Below are 16,432 nucleotides of genomic sequence, written 5' to 3'. Positions count from 1 at the left end.
ATGTAAACATTGAAATTCAGAAAATTTTTGGCTTAATAGAATATCAAATCAAAGACTAGGCTTAAAATAATGCCATATTTGTAAATATAGTTTTGACTATTGGAACTCAAAGTGTAACTACAGGTTGATTGACAGCATGTCTGATTTCTTGCATGTGTGACAGGTCATGGTATAGACTGTCGTGATGGCCTGAGCAGTGACAGCGTGCTGCTGTGTGTCACTCACTGACTAGTGTACATGTCAGCTCTCCTCCTTAATAATAGGACAACTTGGAATTCTAAATATTCTTGCCTGGTTTTTAGTTTTCAGCAATGCTAATTTTTTTCTAGTGGCCAAATATATCATTTGTTTGCGAATGTATTGCCTTTTTAATTAAAATACTAAATCTTGCCTAAATACTAATCTTCTGATTTACCTGTTTTCTGCTTACATTTTTACTTTCTTTAAAGGCTGTGGTTAATTTTTTATTAATTAAAAGTGAATATCATAGACTTACTCATTGATTTGTGATTAAGAATATATTGGAGGTACAGCAAAGGGATAAGTTCTATGAATTATCTATCTTGATGGAAACAAGGTAAAAGGGCATCTTAAATGGAGAAAGATGTTCTTACACAGTTGATATGGGCTTGTTTTGAAACTATGTCTGCAGATTGCATTTAATGTGTGAGAATAAGGCCATTATATCTGTAAAGTGCTTAGAATTATTTTAGCACATTTTGGTTTCAGTTTATATTTGTACCCTTTTCAAGTATAATACTAAATTTTCAAATATTTGGTTTTGAGAGTGTTTCTTACTGTAACCAAAGTAAGTGCAACTTTATACTTAACTGTCGAATAGTTGAGAGTTACATATGTAAACATTGGAGGTCTCTGGTAGCCAGCAATTGCATGCTTATCTTACGCAGTAGCTTTGTGATAGAGTAACACAAGGGTTATGTTCCTTGCTTGGATTTTTGATTAGAATGACAGGAGTTGGTTTAATATTAAGGGTTTTAATAAGTGATTCTATGTGAAAGTACGAACTGACACATTTCTGAGGGTAGGCCTTATTACAGTGTGAAGTTTTAGCATTTGGTCTTTAGTTGTGCTATTTCATGAGCATGGCTTTGTTTTAGAAGCAAGCATTGCATGGTCATATTGATTTGTCTGTCGTGTTATTAAAGAGGACAGTTACTAACGTACACTGTTGAATAAGTACAGTTTAATGGTTGTGCTTGTCACTTACCTCTCACAAATGAATGCTATTTTCTATCTTACCGAACCTTTGTAAAGTGTTGTGGATTTTTTTTTTAAAGATTTATTTATTTATTTTTTATGTATGTGAGTACACTGTAGCTGTACAGATGGTTGTGAACTTTCATGTGGTTGTTGGGAATTGAAGTTTTAGGACCTCTGTTCATTTGAGTCAACTCCAGTCGGCCCTCCTTGCTCCAATCAACCTCAAAGATTTATTTATTATTATACATAGTACACAGAAGAGGGTGTCAGATCTCATTACCAGTGGTTGTGAGCCACCATGTGGTTGCTGGGATTTGAACTCAGGACCTTCGGAAGAACAGTCAGTGTTTCTTACTGGCTGAGCCATCTCTCCAGCCCAACTGTTGTGGAATTTAAAGTATTGTATTCAGTTTGTTTAGCTCCAGATTTTAGATTTGAAAACAATAATTGAATTTTATTTTTAGCATATATTAAACGCAGAACAGTTTTTGTTATCAAGACTAAAATAGACTATTTTGTTTTTCTCCCTCTGGTGCTAGTATTGGCACCCAAGGCCTCAGGCATGCAAAACAAGTAGTCTGCCACTGAGCTACATCACCAACCCATATTTCTATATTTTGTTAATAATTGAGGTTTATTATATACATTCATAAGTTAAACCTACTGGAAGTTTTATCATTAGACTAATTAGCTTGCTGTAGAGTAGGACTTTAAAGTATGTCATGATGATAAGCAATGCCATAGTTGAATTGATGGGAGTGTTGCAGACAGAGCTTTTTTTCTCCATCATTGCACTTATTTATTTTAAGAGCTATTCTCTTTGTTGTAAGGACTTGTAAGCTGCCCCACTATTCATCATTCATTAGACAAAGTGGTTCTTTCTATGTTGCTCATCATATAAGACTTTAAACCCTTGTGTTTAACTTGTCATTTTGCCTCATCCTCTTTAGTAGTTGTAATTATAGGCCTGCATCATACTTTACCTGGCTATATTCTCTTGGATTTTAATGTTTAGGCTTGGCATGGTGATACACTTGTGTAATTCCAGTACCCAGAGAATAAATTAGGAGGTTCAGTAGTTCCAGGCCAGCCTGGGCTACTAACAGCAACTACAGGATAAATATTAGGGAGAGAAAAATGGTCACGTGTGTTGAACATTTACAGACCTTATTGTATTAAGTGTTAGAGGTAATTTTGAATCAGTGTGTGGGAGAATATCTGTAGATTATGGGCAAGCACTACAGCATTCTATGTAAGAGATGTGAGTATGAGTGTGAGTGTCCTGGAAACAGCCCATGACCACCCCCAGGAATGTTAATCAGAGGGTGCATTTCATTGAAGTGTAACATTCATAATCTGTGCATACTTTGGTTATTTTACTTAGTGTCCTTTTTTTTTTTTTTTTTTTTTTTTTTTGGAGAAGATCTCTTCTAGGCCAGGCTAGTCTTCATTTCTGACCTTCTACCTCCCAATTTCTGAAAATGTAGGGTCGGGTGGTGGTGGCGCACACCTTTAATCCCAGCACTTGGGAGGCAGGGGCAGGTGGGTTTCTGAGTTCGAGGCCAGCCTGGTCTACAAAGTGAGTTCCAGGACAGCCAGGGCTACACAGAGAAACCCTGTCTCGAAAAACAAAAAACAAAACAAAAAAAGAAAATGTAGGCTTGTGAGACTTATGTCTGGCAGACATTTGTAAATTTTGGTAATATCATTCTTTATATTTTATTTAATTTTTGTTTCTTGAGATGAGGTTTTCTGTGTCCCGGAAAAATATACTGTCCTGGAATTTACTCTGTAGACCAGTTTGGCCTCAAACTCAAAGATCTACCTATCTCTGCCTCCCAAGTCCTGGGGCTTAAGATGTCCACCACTACTGACTGACAGTAATACTGTTTTAAAAGCTATTAAATAAACCACTGTTGTTTATCTGCATCATAGCTCTATTTCCAAAGGATACCCTCTTCTTGCCTTGGAAGACATCAGAAGACATCAGGCACACATGTTGTGCACGCACACACACACACACACACACAGGCAAAATACCCATACATATGAAAATAAATAAAATTAAATTAAAAGAAAAAAAGAAACTGTAAAAACTAAGTCCAGCTTTTTTTTCTCTCAGACCCTTCTCCTGGAATAAGTGCCTAGGCCATAGCTTTGGCTGTCTCTGACTTGCTCTTAACTTACACTGTTATTCTAACTTACTGTGTTTAGCTGCACGGCTGCTTTCTTCTCCTTGTCTTTTTTCCTCCATCTCCTCATAGTTTCTTGGGTGAGTTTCCTTTTACTCTGAGCTCAGTTACCTGTTGCTTTACCGTGGGCTCCTCAGCGTTCCAGCTGGAATCTCCTGGGCTTTTCCAGAACTCACCTGCTTCATGTCTCATCTATTTCCTGCCTTAGCTCATCGTCCATATTTTTATTTATTTATTTTAAACAGGTGCTACTTGTAAGAGAGTCTCTCTCTAAGAAACATTAAAAAATACACAGGTTTTGCTTTTCAGGGAACTTCCTCTGTGACCAAAGCTTTATTACAATGGTTTAAGAAATCTTGTGAGACTATGCCGGGGCCTAGCAAACACAGAAGTGGATACTCACAGTCAGCTATTGGATGGATCACAGGGCTCCCAATGGAGGAGCTAGAGAAAGTACCCAAGGAGCTAAAGGGATCTGCAACCCTATAGGTGGAACAACATTATGAACTAACCAGTACCCCGGAGCTCTTGACTCTAGCTGCATATGTATCAAAAGATGGCCTAGTCGGCCATCACTGGAAAGAGAGGCCCATTGGACATGCAAACTTTATATGCCCCAGTACAGGGGAATGCCAGGGCCAAAAAAATGGGAATGGGTGGGTAGGGAAGTGGGGGGGAGGGTATGGGGGACTTTTGGGATAGCATTGGAAATGTAAATGAGGAAAATACGTAATAAAAAAATATTTAAAAAAAAAAAAAGAAATACAGGTGATTAAGGCATGTGCCTTTAATCATAGTACTAGGGAGGCAAAACAAACAGACCACCCTGGTCTGTATAGTGAGTTTTAGGTCAGCCAGAAATACACATTGAGACAATTGATTAGAGATGGCTCACTGGGATACAGTGAGGGCCTAAGTTCAGTTCAACACCCAGCACTGAGGTGAAAGCCAGGTGTAGTCGTGCTTGCCTGTAAATGTATGGTGGAGGAGGGAGAAACAGGTGGATCTTTGGGGATCATTGGCCATCTAGTTTGGCTGAACTTAACACGCATCACCTGTTAATTAAAAAAAAAACAACAAAAAACCTGTGCGCTGAGGCAGGAACTAGGAGATGGGATATGGGTAGGACGAGACAGACGAGAAGATAGCAGCGAGATGCTGAGGAAGGAGCAGGCGGGGGCTGAAGGAGAGGTGAATAACCAGCAGGTAGATGAACTCAGGTTAGAGTAAAGTGAGATTTGTCCTGGTTTTGGAGGCATGAAGCTGAGGAGAGATAATTAGCCATGTGGAAGACATAAAATAGTTTGAATGGGTTAAGTAAATTAGGAGCTGTTGGAGAATGGGCCAAAGCTTATGGCCTTAGGTTTTATAGCTGTGAAAAGACACCAAGGCAACTTTTATTAAGGACAACATTTTATTGGGGCTGGCTTCCAGGTTCAGAGGTTCAGTCCATTATCATCAGGGAAGGGAGCAGAGAAGGCCTACAAAATCTCCACATAATTTCTGGGTATCTGTATCTGGTCCCATCTGCTTGCTACCAGAGGAAGCTTCTCTGGTGATGACTGGATAAAGCAGCTGGTCCAGGAGCACATCTAGTTTCTGGTTCTAGGTTACCCAAGCAGTGTTGGGATTGAGTTCTTTCCTGTGGAGTGGGCCCTAAGTAAAATCAGAGATTGTTTGGCTCTTCAAGTTCTGTATCACCATTGCTCTAGCATGGTTTGCCGACAGGTCAAAGGTTTTTTACGGCTGGGTTGGTGTTCACATTTTTCTTTCAGTAGCTTTCAGGGTAACTTCCTACATCAAAGAGACTAGAACATAGGGTGAAGGTTTTATGTAGGCATCAATGCTGAATGAGTTGTGCGGGTGTTGTCCTTAGCAGCGGGGGCCCCACTCTCTCTTTGGAGAACACTTTGCCTTAGCAACAGCCTTAGTTGTTTGGGGATTTCCATGCGACCCCCTTGGCCAACATCTCAGTTGACTGGTGACAGGAGTTAGCCAGTTGAGACTCCTTATCTAGGCATCCTCTTGAGGATCACCTTCATACATTCCAGGAAGTTTTCACTGCATGAGGTTTCCACAAGTAACCCCCCAGGTCCACCCATCTTTCTGCATTCTATTTTTCCACCTCATCTCCCCTTCCCCATCTGAAACCCCCAGTCCTGTCCCCACCCACCCCCAATCTGCACATATTAGTTGATTCTGTTTCTTTCTCCAAGGGATATCCTTGCATCCTTCTCGTAGACCCTTTACCTCACCTTTCTATAGGTACTCATGTAGGTATTACTCTCCGAAGAAGGGAAAAAGAAATGGAAATTGATATAAATGTTTTCAAGGGCACATAAATAATCAATCAATCAATCCAGGTTTTTGATATTGATACTTGGGAGACAAAGGTAGGGGTAGATAGGTTCCTTGGAAGTTCCAGTCAAGCCTAATTTATAAAGCAAATCCATGTCAGCCCTGACTACACAGAGAAACCCTGTCTCAATCAATGGAAAGGAATTGAAATAAAGTTGAATTCAGAAAAGGATTTAAATTTATATAAAGAGAAAGTACTGTGGGATAGAGCCAGATGGGAGAGCCACCTGGGAAGGTAAGAGGAAACAAAAGTATGCGACATGAGCATAGGTAATCAGCCATGTGATAGAATGTATGTAGGTTAAAATAAATGGGTTATCTTAAATTACGATTTCATAAGAAAAGAACTTAGCTATATGGCCAAGGTATTTTGAGTTTGAATCTCATTTCTGGGAGTATGGGGCTGGGAAGAAGAACTGGGCATAATTTGAATACCTCTCTGGGTCTATGGTTTGTAGCTTAACAGCTAATATTCACTTATAAGCTAATATATACTATATTTTTCTTTTGGGGTCTGGGTTACCTCACTTGGGATGATTTTTTTTTTCCTAGTTCCATCCATTTGCCTGCAAATTTCATGTCTTTTTTTTTTTTTTCTTTAAACAGTTGTGTAAATGTACCAGGTTTTCTACATCTATTCTTTGGTTGAGGGAGATCTGTGTTGTCCTTCATTTCCAGTTTCTGGCTTTTATGAATAAAGCCACAGTGAACATGGTTTAGCAAATGTCCTTGAGGTAGGATGTCTTGGGTATAGATGTCTTTGTAGAGTGTCTTGGGTATGTGCTTAAGAGTGCTATACCTGGGGGGCTGGAGAGATGGCTCAGTGGGTAAGAGCACCTGACTGCTCTTCCGAAGGTTCAGAGTTCAAATCCCAGCAACCACATGGTGGCTCACAACCATCCTTAATGACATCTGACTCCCTCTTCTGGATTGTCTGAAGACAGCTACAGTGTACTTACATATAATAAATAAATATTAAAAAAAAAAAAAAAGAGTGCTATACCTGGATCTTGAGGTAGACGAGTTTCTTACTTTCTGACGAGCTGCCATATTTCCACAGTGTCTGCACATGTTTGCACTAATATGCATAACTAATGATTTTTCTATAATGGTAGATTTAAAGTGGCAGCAGTACTACAGAGAATACTAAACCATTACCTTTATTTGGCTATGTGAGCATCTTAGCTGATAACTTAAAAAAACACTTTGATTAGTATTTGCTGTGTGTGCTACTGGGTTACATGAGGTCATTTTCATACTGTATCCACTTTGAACCTCTGTACTTCCTTTCCACTCGCTCCGGCTAAGTCCTCTTGTTTTAATTTTCACATTATAGATTTTAATAAAAATGCATGTCTATAAAATCTAGGAACCACAAATGAGAGAGAACATAATATTTGACTTTGAGACTAAGTTTGTTTAATATGATTCCCTGTAATGTAGCCATTTTCTTGCCAACAGCATAACTGCTTTTCTTTATGACTGGGAAAAATTCTATGTATACATAGATATTTCCTCAATTTGTCTGTTAATGGAAACTTAGGTTGATTCCATAACGTAGCTGTTATGAGTACTTTTGGAATAAATAATTGATGTACAAGTATTTCTGATATGTTAATATGAATTCCTTTGGGAAAATACCCAGGAGTGGCATAGCTGGGTAGTATGGTAGTTTGGGGTGGGGGGTGGGGGTGTTGAATTTTCTTTTCTTTATTTTTAAAGGAACAACCAGGTTTTTTCTTTTCTATTTCTCCCCCTCCCTCTCTCTCCCCATTCCCCTCTCTCCCCATCCCCCTCTCTCCCCCTTCCTCTCTCACCCCCTCCCTCCTTCTCTCTCTTCCTCTCCCCCTGTCTCTCTCACCCTCTCCCTCCCTCTCTTTCTCCCTCTCCCCCTCTCTCTTTCACTCTCTCTCCCCCTCCCTCTCGATTTATATATTTATTTCATGTATGTGAGTACACTGTCGCTGTCTTGAGACACACCAGAAGAGGGCATCAGATCCCGCTACAGATGGTTGTGAGCCACCATGTGGTTGCTGGGAACTGAGCTCAGGACCTTTGGAAGAGCAAGCGGTGCTCTTAACCACTGAGCCATCTGTCCAGCCCGGGGATGGTTGTGGTGGTGGCAGTGGCAGTGTTGGTGATGTGATGTGTGTGTGTTGAATTTTGCAGAACCTCCATACTGATATATGTAGTGTTTGAACTAGTTTATATTTACATTAGTAGTCTATAAAGGTTTACTTTGTTCATTTTCTTGCCAGCATTTGTAGTACTTTTAATTTCCTTTTTATTTCACAAATATAGGTGTTTTGCCTGTTTGTTTTCTAAATGATTGCCATTCTGACTTGGGTGAGATAGTTTATCAATTTAATTTTAATTATTTAAATTAGTTATTTGTATTCCTCTATTGGCTAGTTAGGCTGAACACTCTTTTTTTGGCTACCTGTACTTTATCATTTGAGTATTGGATTTTGTATTAGCCCTTGTAGTGATTGGGTTGTTTGAATTCTTGTTATTTAGCTTTTTGAAAAAAGTTTATTTTATCTATATGAGTATATATAACCCCCCCCCCCATGTGTTTGCCTTGTGTCCTCAGAAGTCAGATAAGGGCTTCAGATCCCTGAAACTGGAGTTAGAATTGCCAAGTGGGTAATGGGAATCAAACCTGAGTCCTCTGCAAGAGCAAGTGTTCTTAAACTTAAGAGCCTTCTTTCCAGCCCACCAGTTTTTGAGTTCTGTGTAGTAATCCTGTCAGATGTATACCTAGTAATGATCATCTCTCATTATGTAGACTGTCCCTTCACTTGAATAACTGCAGAATCTTTTAATTTAATGAGTTCCCACTTGTCAGTTGTTGGTCTAGTTCCTTGAGTTTCTAGCATTTTATGTGGAAAGTTCTTATCCATTCCTATATCTTGAAATGTGCTCTTGCTCCCTACTTCTCTTTTGAGGCAGGGTTTCTCTATGTAGCTTTGGCTACCCTGGAACTCCATGGAGACAAGGATGCCTGTCTAGACTTGTCCCTGCCTCAGCCCTTCCCCAGGGTTGGGATTCACCATGCTCACCTGGTTTAGCTTTCTAACAGTTTCAGAGTTTTAGATCCTAGCTTAAGGCATTCCATACATTTGTAGATGAATTTTATATAGGGAAAGAAGAGGTAACAGTCTAGTTTTGTCTGCATATGGGTATCCAGTTTTTCTGGCACATTTGTTGAAGATTATAAAATCTATTGTCCATTGTATGTTTTTACCCTCTTGGACAAATATTAGGTGAGTTTGTATTTGGGTTCTCTATTCCTGCGTTGCTTGACATGTGTGCACTATTATCCTCAACTTTCCCTGCCTTGTCTCTTAAGTTTCTACCCAACATGCCCCTTCTCATTTTGATGAGTTAGTCTCCCACCCCTTCCCCCTGTGTGTGTGTGTGTGTTTGAGAGAGAGAGAGAGAGAGAGAGAGAGAGAGAGAGAGAGCGCTCACATATGCATGTGTGCAGGCCAGAGATCAACCTTGAGTGTTGCTTCTGAGGCATGCTTCTGAGGCATCTCTGATTTGTTCATATGGCACCTATGTGAAATGGGACTCAGGTTTTCATGCTTGTGTGGCAAGCATTTTACCAACTGGTCTACCTTCTCAGATTTTGTAAACAGTAAGGGCGTTAACCTGTTTGTTAATTTCCTTTTGTTGCTTTCCACATTGCTGACAATTTAGCAAATCTAAGACTTTTTCAGCTGGTGTCTTTGGATTCATAAATAGAATCATACCATCAGTAAGTAAATATACTTTGACTTTTCCCTTGGATTTGTATTCTCTCCTACCTTATTTTTCTTCTTCCTCCTCCTCCCCACCCTCCTTTTCTTTTTGCTCAAGCTAAGGCTTTAAGGACTGTATTGAGTCAGAGAAAGCTGTGAACACCTTTGTCTTGTCCCTGATTTTAGTGGTAATGCTTTGAATTTTTCTCCACACTGCAACCCTCCTCTGCAGCCGACCTGCTAGCTGTGTCCGCTGCTGCTGCTGCTGCTGTTGCTGCGCAGAATGCCCGTACCTTTAATTTTTAATTGTCTATTTTTAATGATGGGTCTTAAATGCTTTAACTTCCATTCTAGCCCACCACCCATCAGAGGTAATAGAAAAGAAAGGACACAGGGGAAGGGGACCTTTTTAGAAATGGTTCTTTGGAGCAGATCACATCTGTGTTGTCAGGAAATCAACAGTTCAGTTCACAGGTCAGCAGCAGCAGTTCGATCCACTTCATGGATACACCAGCAGTCCAGTTCCATAGTGTAGGGATAGCAAACTCGAAATCAGCAGCGTGGCACTACCTAAAAGAGACAGCCAGGACTAAGCCGAATCTGCATGGGTCAGCAGGAGGGACCAGGGGCCCTCAGGACCAACAGGAATGCCAAGAAAAGTTCTCCTCTGTGCCTTTCTCAGCGAAGTGAAGATCAGCTAAGATGTGAGACCCATGAGCATTGCACAGCTAGCTCTATAAAAGCTCAGACTCCATCATTGTCCATCAAGTCTTATTTATACCCTCCAAACATCACATGTTCTCTGCTGGTCTTGCCTCAGCATGAGCATCTTTCTCATCTGACATCACTCTGCCAATCAGGCTGAGTCCTTGGAAGCAGCAAGAAACTGCAGCACAGCACCGGAAGGTCTTTTGGTACCTTTTCTCTCTCTGGAGTCCCGACAAATGCAGCTTACCTACACAATGTAAGGTGGACCAATACATTCGTGTTGTTGGCAAAGAGTGTGTCATCACATGTCCTTTCACAGGCTTGCTTTAGCAAAACATCCTCTCTCCTGTGTCTGCTTCAGCTAACACTCTTCACATGTTTTTCTCAGCAAAAAAACCATCCAAATGACTTTCCAAAGAACTTTTTTTTTTTTTTTTTTCGAGACAGGGTTTCTCTGTATAGCCCTGGCTGTCCTGGAACTCACTCTGTAGACCAGGCTGACCTCGAACTTGGAAATCCGCCTGCCTCTGCCTCCCGAGTGCTGGGATTAAAGGCGTGCGCCACTACTTCAATTTATTGTGTGCATGTGTGGGTATATGTGCTCCACAGTCATGTGTAGAGTTCTAGAGGACAGCTTCCTGGAGTTGGTTCACTGCCTTCTGCATTGTGTGGTTTTAGGATTGAATTTAGCTTGTCAGGCTTGATGGGATGGGCCCTTACCTGCTGAGCCATTCTATCAGCCCCGTGAACAGTCTTGCTAAACTAGTTCATAAAGATTTTTACTGATGTCTTGTGAATGTCCTGTAGATTTGACTCACTCTAATCACAAAGCAGCTTGTATTTTGAGGTTTTATTGTTGTAAGAATATCAGTCCCTTTTTCTATCATTTGCCTTTTATAGCTTGATGTATTAAAATTGATTAAAATTGTAATAAAGATTATGGTCTTGTACTTGCCTATCGGTCAGCAGTTGGAGTTTAGCAGCTATTTCTAACTCAGCATCTTTCACCCAATTTCTTTCAAAATGTTGACTTAACAGATGGAATTTGGAGGAGTGAAGATGAAGTTAGGGAGAATTAAAGTGACAGATTATGTCAAGGCTTGAGTAAAGGTAGGACATCTTTAAAATGCCTTAGTGTGGTTTTTTCAAGCTGGTATTAGCAGGAATTTCTGCCTGATGGATCATTCTCTTAGGCTTCCCTGAGTATCCTATGTCAGTGACACCTAGTCTTTTCTAGCACAATTGACGAGATAAGCAACAGTTGCCAACTTTTTTCTTTCTAAAAACTACTGTATTTTTGTGGGGTGGTTGTGATAAAATATATGTGATACAATATTTTCATTTGATTCTCACTTGTTATGCCATCATTCATACTGTCAATAGTCTCATTTTTGCAGTATATATCTGTTGGTACCATAGGTCAGTGATGGCCAGTGAGTCAGAGGCATTACCTCGGGGCAAAGGTCTTTGGAGATTGTGATGGTTAATTTTAACAGCTAGCTTGACACAATCTTGAATCACTCAAGAAGGGGAGTCTTAATGAAGGGCTGTGATAAGGTAGTGTGTTTGTGTAGGGAATTGTCTTGATTGCATTAATTGTGCAGGAAGATAACTGCCCATTGTCAGTGGCACAGTTACATAGGCATTGGATCCTGCATTTATAAGAGTGGAAAAAGTGAACTAGTGCTTATTTTCATGTATGCATTTATTGCTGTTCCTTCTGACTGTGAATGTAATATGGCCATCCCTCAAACTTCTGTCTCTGAAATTATGATTGACAGAGGTAGTTTTTAAGGATTATTCTTTCTATAGTCTTTTCTTGGCATTTTGCTCTACAGTCCTCCTTGTCTGCAGTAATGAAGGTAGCAATCTACAGGGGTAAGTAGGAAGTGGATTAAGGAATGCAAAGAGAAATGTCTTTTGGATTTAGTGCTAAAGAAGCTGTTGGGAAGTTTCAAAATAGAGATTAGAGTAGAAGCTCATTAAAGGTTATAGACTAATAAAGACCAGGATATAGTTTGAGTAACTTGATTCTTTAATGATTCTTAAATATGGGACTGGAGAGTTAGCACATCAGTTGAGAGTACTGGCTACTTTTCCATAGGACCCAAGTTCAATTTTCAGCACCTATGTGGTAACTCTAGTTCTAAGGCCTCCAACTCGTTCTTTCCTCCCTAGGCAGTGTGCATGTGGCATATAGACATATATACAGGCAGAACACCAATGCATGCAAAAAATAAAAATAAGTATATATTAAAAAGATTTGAGGATTAAAAGAAATTAATCTTAAAAATCTTAGATATGAAAAAAGGTGTGTGTATGTGTGTGTATGTATGTATGTGTGTGTATGAATGAAGAAAATACTGTTGCTCTAATTTGGTTCAGAAAGAAGAAAAGAAGCATGAGGGTAAGCCTGAGGTAACCTTCTGGAAGATGATGCTATGTCGAGTGGCTGTAAGGATAAAGAAGCAGGTAGTCTTCACGACTGTTCATAGTCAGAAAGTTGAAAGTTATGAAAGCAAAGCCAGATTTATAGAAAATATTGGAGCTAAAGATCCTAGAAGATTTATGACCTTTATTGTTCCTGATGATGTTGTGTGTCATTTTTTATAATGTCATGGCCATCAGAAGGTATTAGCTTGACAGATACGGTGTTAGGCCTTCACTGTTACAACCCTTTCACTCTCCTGAATCAGAGCTGGTCAGTGTAGGCATACATTTTTGTTAGCCTGCTTTAATAAGTGTTCACCTCTCCTGTAGCCCTCCACCTACCAGAGGTAGTAGTGGAAAAGAAAAGTTACTAGGCCATGGGGGAGTAGACCTGTTTAGAAATAATTCTTTGGAGCGATACCAATGTTTGTTGTTCAGTCCAGTCCATTAGCAAACACCAAAAATGAACCTGCAGCTGTAGACAAGTCCACTTGGCAGGCACTACACAAACTGTTCAATCGAAGCTTCAAGGTGAAGTGGAAACTTAGGGGTTCTTTGGAGAGTCAGTTGTGTTGGATGTTTTTTTTTTTTTGCTGGGGCAAATGTGTAAAAGAGTGGTTTCCTGAAGTGGACACAGGTGAAAGACTAAGGCAGACTTGTGAGGGAAAGTTTAGCTGAAGCAGACAGAGGAGAGATGTTGTTCTGCTAAAGCAAGCATGTGAAAGGACATGTGATGACACACTCTTTGCCAACAAGATACATGTATTGGTCCGCCTTACATTGCATAGTTGAGCTGCATTTGTTGGGACTCCATAGAGAGAAATGCACCAGAAAAGCTTCTGGTGCTGTGCTGCAGTTTCTTGCTGCTTCCAAAGACTCAGGCTGATTGGCAGAGTGATGTCAGCTGAGACTTACGTACTGCGTTAAGACTCATGGAGGATACATGCTGTTTGGAGGATACAAATAGAACTCAATGGACAGTGATGAAGGCTGAGCTTGGCTTGCTTATAGAGCTAACTGTGTAATGCTTTGGTCTTGTTTTTGCTGTTGATCCTTGCTTTTCTGAGAGACACACAGCTGAGAACTTTCCTGGCATTCCTGTATGCCCTGGTCCCTTTCTGCTGACTGGAGCTGAGGCTGAGGCCTCATTGTTCCCACTAGGTAGTGCCACCGCTGCTGATTCAGTGTTTGTTATCCCAACTCTACGGCACTGAACTGCTGTTGTATTCATGAGGTGTTTGCTAGTGGATCTGAGCTGCCACTGCTGACCTGTGAACTGAACTGCTGATTTCCAGACAACACAGATGGGAGTTGCTCCCAAAAATCTTTCTAAACAGCCCCCCCACCCCCAATCCTTTCTTTTCCACTACCTCCTTGATGGGTCATTGGCTGTAAGGGAGATTAAAGTGTTTAAAAACCACCATTAAAAGTTGGAGTTGGGGACTGGAGAGATGACTCAAGGGTTAAGAGCACCAACTATTCTTCCAAAGGTCCTGAGTTCAAATCCCAGCAACCACATGGTGGCTCACAACCATCTGTAATGAGATCTGACGCCTTCTTCTGGGGTGTATGAAGACAGCAACAGTGTACTTACATATAATAATAAATAAAGCAATCTTAAAAAAAAGTTGGAGTTGAAAAAATTAAAGTTAAAATGAGGTTCATAACTGGCCCTGGTCTGCAGAAGAGGTAAGAAACTGCAGGAAACTAATGACAAATTCTTTGGCGAGTTTCTCTCACTAATGTCAATGAAGCTCAGCAAAGAAATGTAAGGTGAGCTAATAATATATGTGTGCCATCAGCAGATAGGTGGAGCAAAGGCAACTGATAATTGAACTGGCACTGTCTGTGGGCTCATTTATACTTCCTCACGTGTATCTGCTCCAGCCAAACATCCTTTTTCCTATGACAGAATTTGACAGAATTGACTTTCCAGAGAGAGCAGAAGTTTCCTTTTTGGGTCAGTTTTATTTTAGCAGAGCAGTACCTAGTATATTGATATTTTCTGTATCATTCTCCAAGTCTTAGTTCCCATGAAGCAGTGCAGAGGATCAGATGCTATCTGTTCCTGGGATCTGCTGCAGTAAAGCCAAGCACCCTGGGCTTAAGGCGCCTCAAATACAAGCATGGATGCCGCTTCTTCCTATACACTATATTCTGGGGTTCGAGGATATCGACTTTCTGTATAACTGTGAAGATTGTCTAGGGGAAAAATGCTGCTTTACAGCCGGGTGTGGTGGCGCACGCCTTTAATCCCAGCACTCGGGAGGCAGAGGCAGGCGGATTTCGGAGTTCCAGGACAGCCTGGTCTACAGAGTGAGTTCCAGGACAGCCAGGGCTACACAGAGAAACCCTGTCTCGAAAAATCAAAAAAAAAAAAAAAAAAAAAAAAAAAAAAAAAAAAAAGAAAAGAAAAGAGAAAAGTTGCTTTACTTGAAAGAGTAAGCCTAGTGAAATGACCACATCTGACTTGGAACCAGGGAAAGAGTTAATTTAATACTTACCTACTAGCTATTCAGAAATAAGAGATCTAGGTAGAGTTGCTTCTATACGTTATAATGAGCAAATTCAAGTGGCTTTATATAGTGTTTACTTTCTACTCACAGCCAGATCTAAAAGTGGACTTTTTGATTGACAACTTTGTTCCAAATATGTATGTCCACTATGATCACGAGGGAGCCTGACAGGGTTAGATGACAGATTAGATCCCTGGAACTAGAGTCTGTAGACTGTTGTGAACTACCATTAAGTGCTAGAAACTGAACTCAGATTCTCTTTAAATAATAGGAACATTGAAATCAGAGTGCCTGAAAGAGCTGGAATATCTTTTTCTTATTTTTGTGTGTCCATTATTTGTGTATATATGCATCTGTGAATGGAGGCCAAAGGTAGATACTGGAAGTCTGTCTTGATTATGTTTTTATATCCTCTGAGGCATGGGCTTTTCAATTGAAACCCAGAGCTTACCAGCTGATAGAGCTAATTTGGCTAGTCAGTTTGATCTGTTGCACATTTAAAGGGAAAAAACATAAAAAAGCTAAAGAAGTTATGTATATGGGTGTTTTGCCTGCTTGTCTGTCCATTTACCTACCATATGGGTGCAAAGTCCAGAAGAGGGTATTGAGTCTCCTTGCACCAGAGTTAAAGATGGTTGTTGTGAGCTGTTATGTGGGCACTAGGAATCCAACTTGGCTCCCTGTGAAGATTAACCTGTCCTCAATTCCACCTATACACATTAAAACAAAACAAAAGAAGACAGTAATAATTAAAGGTCCTTGTAAGTTATAAACAACCTTAATTTTTAAAGAATTGTTTATTAAAAAAAGTAGTATGGGCACTGAGAGTTGGAAATGATACTGTCTTAACCTTGTGATTACAAGAACAAACTCCATTTTCCTGTTGGTTTTTTTTTGATCTTTCTTTTTGCATATTTAAAAAAATTTATTTATGCACATATGTGCTCTTGAGTGCAGAGATAAAAGGATAATTTTTGGGAGTTAACTTTCCTTTCACGATGTGGTTCTGTAGCATCAGCCTGACGTAAGCATCCTTACTCACCAAGTCACCTGACAAGTTCTTCATAACGTTTTAAAACAAAAGTCAACCTAGCCATTTTCTTACTTACATACTTACGATGATATTCCTTTCAGTGATTTTTTTTTTTTTTTTTAAGATTTATTTATTTATTATATGTAAGTACACTGTAGCTGTCTTCAGACACTCCAGAAGAGGGCACCAGATCTCGTTACGGATGGTTGTGAGCCACCACGTGGTTGC

The 16,432-nt window shown here is 40.1% G+C and overlaps 1 protein-coding gene across 15 annotated transcripts in view; it reads left to right on the top strand.

Annotated features, from left to right (window-relative positions):
- Positions 1 to 16,432, top strand: part of Mllt10 (MLLT10 histone lysine methyltransferase DOT1L cofactor) — a 149,616-nt gene that overhangs the window by 62,661 nt on the left and 70,523 nt on the right. The window lies entirely within an intron of this gene.

The sequence above is a fragment of the Mus caroli genome, unplaced genomic scaffold, assembly GCF_978045245.1.
Source record: "Mus caroli unplaced genomic scaffold, Mus_caroli_1 scaffold_2, whole genome shotgun sequence".
In the NCBI taxonomy this organism is placed as follows: Eukaryota; Metazoa; Chordata; class Mammalia; order Rodentia; family Muridae; genus Mus; species Mus caroli.
This window is presented reverse-complemented; position numbering and strand designations above follow the sequence as displayed.